The sequence below is a fragment of the Triticum dicoccoides genome, chromosome 5A (assembly GCF_002162155.2).
Source record: "Triticum dicoccoides isolate Atlit2015 ecotype Zavitan chromosome 5A, WEW_v2.0, whole genome shotgun sequence".
Taxonomy (NCBI): domain Eukaryota; kingdom Viridiplantae; phylum Streptophyta; class Magnoliopsida; order Poales; family Poaceae; genus Triticum; species Triticum dicoccoides.
The window spans coordinates 708,625,474-708,636,065 of NC_041388.1; positions in this window are offsets into that span (position 1 = coordinate 708,625,474).

Sequence of the window (10,592 nt, forward strand, 5' to 3'; positions counted from 1 at the left end):
CGTCATGGCTACCATTATGCGAAGACTATTCTGTGGAGGACTATCGACTATCGGTTGTCAGTGGTCATGACCATTCCAACCAGCTATTGGTGACAACATCAACACTTTGATGGGAGGAAAAGGCTGGACTCTCCTAAAAAGGAAACTTATGTCAGTGGTTCGATCATATATGTTATGGGCGGATTTTGGAAAGATAGAAATCATACAATCTTCCAAAATATAGCACTACTCAAAAGCCGCGATGATAGTTCATGAGGAGATGTCGCAGTGGGCGTTGCCTTTCTCCACAGCTTCACAACACACGTGTGCCCACAATAGAAGTGGTTATTCTGAGCTGGAGCTCATGTCAGCTCGGATGAACAGTACAATCAAAAAAACATGATAAAAATGTTCTGAATTTTTTTTGGAGTAAACATTGACAAATGTTTTGCTTACTTGCAAAATTTTATCACGGAATGACTTTTGTGGTAGACGTGGCAAAAAACAAAAAATCAATGCTCCAAACAAGTTATTTTCGAAAGCATTTTGAAACATTGATTTTGTTTTTTTGCCGTGTCTTTCACGAATGTCATTTCTTGATGAAATTTTGCCAACAATCAAAACATTTGTCAATGTTTGCTACAAAAAAATCAGAATTTTTTTGACTTGCTTTTCAATTCTTTTCGATTTAATTGTTCATGTGAGCTCGAGATGAGAAGAGCACTTTCGACACAAACACTACTGAGGAGAGCTACAATGTAGTGCCGCGCTCAGTAGGGTAGCTCCAGCGAACTTGGCGTGTTCGGAGCGACGCACTACTTAGACGACCTCACCGACCTTGCTGCCAGCCAGCCGAAAGACGTGATCAAGACCAAGTGAAGGCTATGCATAATCACAAGGAGGAGAGCTACCGCGGTACCCAAGAGTTGGGGGACAAGACCAAGAGCAACCTCAACGCCTTCTTCTGCTCCCTTGTGCCGCCGCCGAGCTTCGGTGAGAGTCCGCCGACGTCAAGCAGTACAACGTTGGGGGCCCATGACCAGCCTCATCACCAGGTCTCGTTGTCGTCCTTGCGAGGGAGCAGTGATGTTGTCACAGCTGATGTTGCTGCTTTGCGGTTGGGATTTGGTTGTGATGGGGTGGATAGGAGGCTGCAGGCATTCTGGTGGTGACGAGCGCCCGTGGCGACGAGGAGCGGTGGGTGGTGAGATGGGGCGACCATGCTTTGGATAAGATTATTGTTGATGCAAAATCAAATGATGATCATGAGGCAGAAGATGGCGATGGTTGGCGCAGTGACACTAGCTCTGATCTATTTGAGTTGGATTTGGATTATGTGAATAGTCGCTAAATGGATCAAAACTATCAACGAGGAATGTGGTATTTCAAAGAGGGTGCTGAGGAGCCAGGAGGTATGAAATGAATCTGCTTTCACTTCAATATCCTGCCTTGTTACTATGTTACCAACCATAAATGTTGTCTCGTTATCATAGCTCACAAACTGGTTCATCATAATCATGGGCCCTAGAGCTGGAGGAGTACGCCAATGAGAAAAGAGTCGTCATCAAGAAGAGGCTCGAGGAGTGGATGATCAAGCACGGTGGCACATATGTACACAGACACGGAGATGAAAGCAATGCGCTACGAGATATTCATCCTTGATCATGGCAACTTGTTTTAGTTCGTTCCATCACAGCTATAGAATTAACACCAGTAACTTTACAAGAGTGTGACGTGATATGTTTGGCAGGAATTAACCTAGCTTAATTGTGATAAAGAAAACCTACTCCCTCCTATTCCAATTAGTTGATGCATCCTCTATACAATACTATAAAATAGACGTTGTATATAGGCTGCATCAATTAATTCGGATTAGAGGGAGCAGCTTAGTTATGAGGTAGTGAGTGGATGTACTGGTGTTTCTTTGTCAAGTAAGACATATTTGTGTTTTATTTGAGGTAATAAGACATCTTTGTTTTGCCCGGGAAACTTCAGAGATCTTTGTCAAGTAAGTTCTCTGGTTGGCTTATAACGTGTTTCTGTTGATGAATAAAGATGACGGGCAGTGTTGTTTGGAGCTGGGCTAGTATATCTGCCTGAGTGACTTTTTCTTTGAGGGGAAAACACCCGACTATAACTGCACAAATAATATGTGTCGCCAAATGCAAGCACTAGCGCGCCGTTGCCTACAACCGCTTGCTAGCAGTCGGCCCATCATGTGCTACCAAGCCGTTGCCTGCCAGTGATTTTAGGAATTTTTCAGAAGCTTTTGAGCCTTTTTTTATTCTGTTTTATGGCTCTGTTGTGTTTTTTTCGTCATTTTTCCTTTTTTTTCTTTTCAAATTTGCGGACTCTTTTCTAGTTACTGAATATTTTTCAAAATTATTGTTTTTGTAAAAAACAACCATGAATAATTTCAAACTCATGAACAATTTTTACTTTATGAATATATTACAAATTCCCGGTATGTTTTGAATTGATGAAACTTCTTTTAATCAGTGAATATTTTCAAATTCAAGAACTTTTTGAAATTCATAAAAATGAACTTTTTAAAAATTCATGAAAATGTTTAAAATTCACGAACTATTTTTTATCTCACAATTTGCTTCACTTTTATGAGTATTTTTTGAATTCGTAACTTTTTTAAAAAAATTAACATTTTTGTAATCAACATAAAAAATTGCTTGAATAGTTTTAAATTTAATTTTGTTTTTGAATTCATGAAAATGTTTGTATTAAAAATGTAATTTGCAAACATTTTAATATATCCCAAACAAAATTAATTTAAATTTTTTGCACATTCTTAAACTTTTTTATACTAATAAACCACGGTGTAGAAGTGAAAAAATATTAAAAAACACGTGCTTGCTCGCTGGGTTGAGCCTGCTGCCGTTCCTGTATGTAGGGATGTTCCTGCGTACTAAGCTCGGCCCCTTTACTGGACCGCAGTGAGTGATACGAGCAACGTGTCGCCGATTTCTCGCGACGAGCGATCCATAGCAATTCTCAAAAAACAAAAAGCGATCCATAGCAGCACCCGCAAAACTGTAGAGTGTACATAGCCTTGGGGGTAATGTCCTATTTGACGTCCCATTTATCAGCCTTGCATTTCTGGTTTTCTCGGTTTAGGACTTTCTAGAAGGTTCTGCTTTAGAAAAAAAAAATCATTTTTTGGTTGTTTTTCTTCGGTCAGGTTTTACCTTTTCTTGTTGTTGTTTTTCTTTTTCTGTCTTCGTCAGTTGTCTCCCACCAACACTTCATGGATTATTGCCTCTATAAGGGGGGTGGGGGTGATAAAAAAATATTGGGGAAAAGAAATCCGATCCGGCATGTTTATTGGCCCAGCTCCCGCAATACCAAAAAACTATTGAGGGAAGGGGAGATGTTAGAAATGCTCTTACTTTGTATCTAATGAATGGAAGAACAACCCCCGTCATGACATCCATTACGCGAAGACTATCCTATGGAGGTCTGTCGGTTCTAAGCGGCCATGAACATTACAACTAGCTAGTGGTGACAACATGAGCACTTGATGCCTTATGGGAGGAAAAGGTTGGTCTCTCCTAAAAAGAAAGCATTTGTTAGCGGTTCGATCATATACGTTATGTTAGGGTTTTGGAAAGATAGAAATCTTATAATCTTCCAAAATATAGCACTACTCAAAAGTCGCGCTGATAATTCAAGAGGAGATGTCGAGTGGGTGTTCTCTTTCTCCCAACAACCCAGAGATGGGACGACTCTTTTTTATATCTTGCTAGAATTTTTAATTAAACTCTTAATTCTGATTGAATGAAAGTAAATATGTGTGTTGGAACAGATATGAAACATGTGAAAAGTGTGAAATTGAAGTGAACTTTTAAGTTTATTCCTTTTCCAACCATACTATCACTTTCCATGGATACCCGTATCCACGGGTGTCTTCTATGTCAACACTTTCCAAGGAATTTATTTATTGACAACATAAAGTAAATTCATTTCTCATTTCAGGACTGGGCATTCCTAATACCTTTGCCTTACTCTCGTGCAATGACAAGTCAATAAACACTCATCGTGAGAATAACATATCTAGCATGGAAATATATTGGGCACCCCCTACCGTTTCCTGAGCGGTACGAGCACATAAAAGAGAAATTTATTTTGAAAATTAGAGATGGCACATACAAATTTCTTAGAATGACAGGGAAATACCGCATATAGGTAGGTATGGTGGACTCATGTGGCAAAACTGGTTTAAAGGATTTTGGATGCACAAGTAGTGATCATACTTAGTGCAAAATGAAGGCTAGCAACAGATTGAGAAGCGACCAACCAAGAAACAGAAAATCTCATAAGCGAGCATTAAGCATAATTAACACCAAATAAGGCACCACAAGTAGGATGTAATTTCATTGCATAACTATTGACTTTCGTGCTTGCATAGGGAATCACAAACCTTAACACAAATATTCTTACTAAAGCATAATTACTCATCAACATGACTCACATATCACATCATCATATCTCAAAACTACTACACGGAATCAAGTTTATTTTTTCCAATGATCTTGATGAAAGTTTTTATTATATCCTTCTTGAATATTTATCACTTTGGAACTAATTTTTCATGTGTTGGTTTTGATAAGCTCAAACAAATATAAGTGAAGATCATCAGCATAATATTTCTTTCTCTCAAATTAATTTAAGTGAAGCAAGAGAGAGTTTCTATAAAAAAAATTACTAATTCTCAAATAAATCTAAGTGAATCAAGAGAGCATTTTTTCAAAAATAACAAAGCACACCGTGCTCAAAAAGATATAAGTGAAGCACTAGAGCAATTCCATAGCTCATAAAAATTTAAGTGAAGCATAAAGAGCAATTCTATAGCTCATAAAAATTTAAGTGAAGCATAGAGAGCAATTCTAACAAGTCATGGCATAATTTTGGCTCTCTCAAATAGGTGTATCCAGCAAGGATTCAAGACATCAACTACAAAGCAAAACAAGCAAAGACTCATATCATAGAAGACGCTCCAAGAAAAACTCATAGTATGTGACGAATAAAAATATAGTTCCAAGTAAAACACCGATGGTCGTTAGAAGAAAGAGGGGATGCCACTCGGGCATCCCCAAGCTTAGTTGCTTGATTCTCTTTGGATAATAGCTTGGGATGCCATGGGCATCCCCAAGCTTAGGCTATTCTTACTCCTTATTCTTTCATCCATCGTAACATCACCCAAAACTTGAAAACTTCAATCACACAAAACTCAACAAAACCTTCGTGAGATCCGTTAGTATAAAAAACAAATCACTACTATAAGTATTGTTGCAAACCCATTCATATTTTATTCTTGCATTATATCTACTGCATTCCAACTTTTCCATGGCAAAAACTCTTCAAAGAAAAGAAGGAAATATGCCCTAGAGGCAATAATAAAGTTGTTATTTATATTTCCTTATATCATGATAAATTATTATTATTCATGCTAGAATTGTATTAACCGGAAACTTAGTACATGTGCGAATAAATAGACAAACAGAGTGTCACTAGTATGCCTCTACTTGAGTAGCTTGTTAATCAAAGATGGTTAAGCTTCCTAACCATAGACATGAGTTGTCATTTCATAAACAGGATCACATCATTAGAGAATGATATGATTGACTTGACCCATCCGTTAGCTTAGCATTATGATCGTTTAGTTTATTCCTATTGCTTTCTCCATAACTTATACATGTTCCTATGACTATGAGATTATGCAACTCCCGAATACCAGAGGAACACTTAGTGTGCTATCAAACGTCACAACATAACTGGGTGATTATAAAGATGCTCTACAGGTGTCCCCGATGGTGTTTTTTGAGTTGGCATAGATCAAGATTAGGATTTGTCACTTTGATTGTCGGAGAGGTATCTCTGGGACCTCTCGGTAATGCACATCACTATAAGCCTTGCAAGCAATGTGACTAATGAGTTACTTACGGGATGTTGCATTACAGAACAAGTAAAGGGACTTAACGGTAATGAGAATGAACTAGGTATGATGATACCGACAATCGAATCTCGGGCAAGTAACATATTGATGACAAAGGGAACAACGTATGTGGTTATGAGGTTTGACCGATAAAGATCTTCGTAGAATATGTAGGAACCAATATGAGCATCAATGTTCCGCTATTGGTTATTGACCGGAGACAAGTCTCGGTCATGTCTACATAGTTCTCGAACCCGTAGAGTCTGCATGCTTAACGTTCGATGATGATCGGTATTATGAGTTTATGTGTTTTGATGTACCGAAGGTAGTTCGGAGTCCCGGATGTGATCACGAACATGATGAGGAGTATCGAAATCGTCGAGACATGAAGATTGATATATTGGAAGGTTATGTTTGGACAGTGGAATTGTTTCAAATGAGTTCGGGCATATACCATAGTACCGGGGGTTACCGGAACCCCCCGGGGGCTTAATGGGCCTACATGGGCTTTAGTGGAAGAGAGAGGAGGCGGCCAAGAGGTGGGGGCTCCCCCCAAGCCTAATCTGAATTGGGAGGGGCCCGGCCCCCTGTCCTTCTTCTCCTCTTCCCCTTCCTTTCCCCTCCTATTAGGACTAGGAAATCCCCCCTTGGGGCACACCATGAGGGCCGGCCGCCCACCTCCCCTCCTTTATATACGGGGGAGGGGGCACCCTATAGACACACAAGTTGACAATTGTTTTAGCCGTGTGCGGTGCCCTCCTCCACAGATACACACCTCGGTCATATCGTCATAGTGCTTAGGAGAAGCCCTACACCGGTAACTTCATCATCACCGTCAACACGCTGTTGTGCTGACGAAAATCTCCCTCGGCCTCAACTGGATCAAGAGTACGAGGGACGTCACCGAGCTGAACGTGTGCAAATTGCGGAGGTGCCATGTGTTCGGTACTTGATCGGTTCGATCGCGAAGATGTTCGAATACATCAACCGCGTTTCTTAACGCTTCTGCTTTTGGTCTACGAGGATACATGGACACACTCTCCCTTCTCGTTGCTATGCATCCCTAGATAGAGCTTGTGTGATCGTAGGAATTTTTTTGAAATACTGCATTCCCCAACAGTGGCGTCCAAGCCAGGTCTATGCGTAGATGTTATATGCACGAGTAGAACACAAAGGATTTGTGGGCGTGGGTATATACATATTGCTTGCGGTCACTAGTTGTTTCTTGATTCGGCGGTATTGTTGGATGAAGCGACCCGGACCGACATTACATGACCGCGTTCATGAGACTGGTTCTATCGCCGTGCTTTGCACACAGGTGGCTGGCGTGTGTTAGTTTCTCCAACTTTAGTTGAATTGGATTCAATGACCATGGTTCTTTCTGAAGATCAAAAAGCAATCACTATACCGCGTTGTGGTTTTTGATGCGTAGATAAGAACGGTTCTTGCTAAGCCCGTAGCAGCCACGTAAAACTTGTAACAACAAAGTAGAGGACGTCTATCTTGTTTTTGCAGGGCATGTTGTGATGTGATATGGTCAAGATGTGATTATATAAATTGTTGTATGAGATGATCATGTTTTGTAACACAGTTATTGGCAACTGGCAAGAGCCATATGGTTGTTGCTTTATTGTATGAAATGCAATCGCCATGTAATTGCTTTACTTTATCACTAAGCGGTAGCGATAGTCGTAGAAGCAATAGTTGGCGAGACGACAACGATACTACGATGGAGATCAAGGTGTCAAGCCGGTGACGATGGTGATCATGACGGTGCTTTGGAGATGGAGATCAAAGGCACAAGATGATGATGTCCATATCATATCACTTATATTGATTGCATGTGATGTTTATCCTTTATGCATCTTATTTTGCTTAGTATGGCGGTAGAATTATAAGATGATCTCTCACTAAATTTAAAGGTATAAGTGTTCTCCCTGAGTATGCACCGTTGCTACAGTTCGTCGTTCCGAGACACCATGTGATGATCGGGTGTGATACGTTCTACGTTCACATACAATGGGTGCAAGCCAGTTTTGCACAAGCAGAATACTCGGGTTAAACTTGACGAGCCTATCATATGCAGATATGGCCTCGGAACACTGAGACCAAAAGGTCGAGCATGAATCATATAGTAGATATGATCAACATAGTGATGTTCACCATTGAAAACTACTCCATCTCATGTGATGATTGGACATGGTTTAGTTGATATGGATCACGTGATCACTTAGATGATTAGAGGGATGTCTATCTAAGTGGGAGTTCTTAAGTAATATGATTAATTGAACTTTAATTTATCATGAACTTAGTACCTGATAGTATTTTGCATGTCTATGTTATTGTAGATAAATGGCCCGTGTTGTTGTTCTGTTGCATTTTAATGCATTCCCAAAGAAAGCTAAGTTGAAAGATGATGGTAGCAACTACACGGACTGGGTCCGTAACTTGAGGATTATCCTCATTGCTGCACAAAAGAATTACGTCCTAGAAGCACCGCTAGGTGCCAAACCCGCTGCGGGAGAAACACCAAATGTTATGAACACCTGGCAGAGCAAAGCTGATGACTACTCGATAGTTCAGTGTGCCATGCTTTACGGCTTAGAACCGGGACTTCAACGACATTTTGAACGTCATGGAGCATATGAGATGTTCAAGGAGTTGGAGTTAATATTTCAAGCAAATACCCGGATTGAGAGATATAAAGTCTCCAATAAGTTCTATAGCTGCAAGATGGAGGAGAATAGTTCTGTCAGTGAACATATACTCAGAATGTCTAGGTACCACAATCACTTGACTCAGTTGGGAGTTAATCTTCCGGTTGATAGTGTCATTGACAGTCTTCTTCAATCACTACCACCAAGCTACAGAAGCTTCATGATGAACTATAATATGCGAGGGACGGATAAGGCGATTCCCGAGCTCTTGACGATGCTAAAGGCTGCGAAGGTAGAAATCAAGAAGGAGCATCAAGTGTTGATGGTCAACAAGACCACCAGTTTCAAGAAGAAGGGCAAAGGGAAAAAGGCGAACTTCAAGAAGAACGGCAAGCAAGTTGCTTCTCAAGTGAAGAAGCCCAAGTCTGTACCTAAGCCTGAGACTAAGTGCTTCTACTGCAAAGGGACTGGTCACTGGAAGTGGAACTGCCCCAAGTATTTGGCGGATAAGAAGGACGGCAAAGTGAAAGGTATATTTGATATACATGTTATTGATGTGTACCTTACTAATGCTCTCAATAGCAACTGGGTATTTGATACTGGTTCTGTTGCTAATATTTACAACTAGAAACAACGGCTACGGATTAAGCGAAGATTGGCTAAGGACGAGGCGACGATGTGCGTGGGAAATGGTTCCAAAGTCGATGTGATCGTCGTAGGCACGCTACCTCTACATCTACCTTCGGGATTAGTTTTAGACCTGAATAATTGTTATTTGGTGCCAGCGTTAAGCATGAACATTATATTTGGATCTTGTTTGATGCGAGACGGTTATTCATTTAAATCAGAGAATAATGGTTGTTCTATTTATATGAGTAATATATTTTATGGTCATGCACCCTTGATGAGTGGTCTATTTTTACTAAATCTTGATAGTAGTGACACACATATTCATAGTATTGAAGCCAAAAGGTATAAGTTTAATATGACAGTGCAACTTATTTGTGGCACTACCGTTTAGGTCATATTGGTGTAAAGCGCATGAAGAAACTCCATGCTGATGGGTTTTTGGAATCACTTGATTGATGCTTGCGGACCATGCCTCATGGGCAAGATGACTAAGACCCCGTTCTCCGAAACAATGGAACGAGCAATAGACTTATTGGAAATAATACATACTGATGTATGCGGTCTGATGAGTGTTGATGCTCGTGGCGGGTATCGTTATTTTCCGACCTTCAAAGATGATTTGAGCAGATATGGGTATATCTACTTGATGAAACATAAGTCTGAAATATTTGAAAATTTTAAAGAATTTTAGAGTGAAGTGGAAAATCATCGTAACAAGAAAATTAAGTTTCTATGATCTGACCGTGGAGGTGAATATTGGAGTTATGAGTTTGGTCTTCATTTGAAACAATGGGGCATAGTTTCGCAAGTCACGCCACCTGAAACACCAGAGCATAATGGTGTGTCCGAACGTCGTAACCGCATTTTATTAGATATGGTGCGATCTATGATGTCTCTTACTGATTTACCGCTATCATTTTGGGGTTATGCTTTAGAGACGGTTGCATTCACATTAAATAGGGCACCATCGAAATCCATTGAGACGACACCATATGAACTGTGGTTTGGCAAGAAACCCAAGTTGCCGTTTCTTAAAGTTTGGGGCTGCGATGCTTATGTGAAAAAGCTTCAACATAATAAGCTTGAACCCAAATCGGAGAAATGTGTCTTCATAGGATACCCAAAGGAGACTACTGGGTACATCTTCTATCACAGATCCGAAGGCAAGACGTTGCTAAGAATGGATCCTTTCTAGAGAAGGGGTTTCTCTCAAAAGAAGTGAGTGGGAGGAAAGTAGAACTTGATGAGGTAATTGTACCTGCTCCCTTATTGGAAAGTAGTTCATCACATAAATAAGTTCCAGTGATTCCTACACTAATTAGTGAGGAAGCTAATGATGATTGATACGTATCCGTCATATCTACTTTTCCAAACACTTT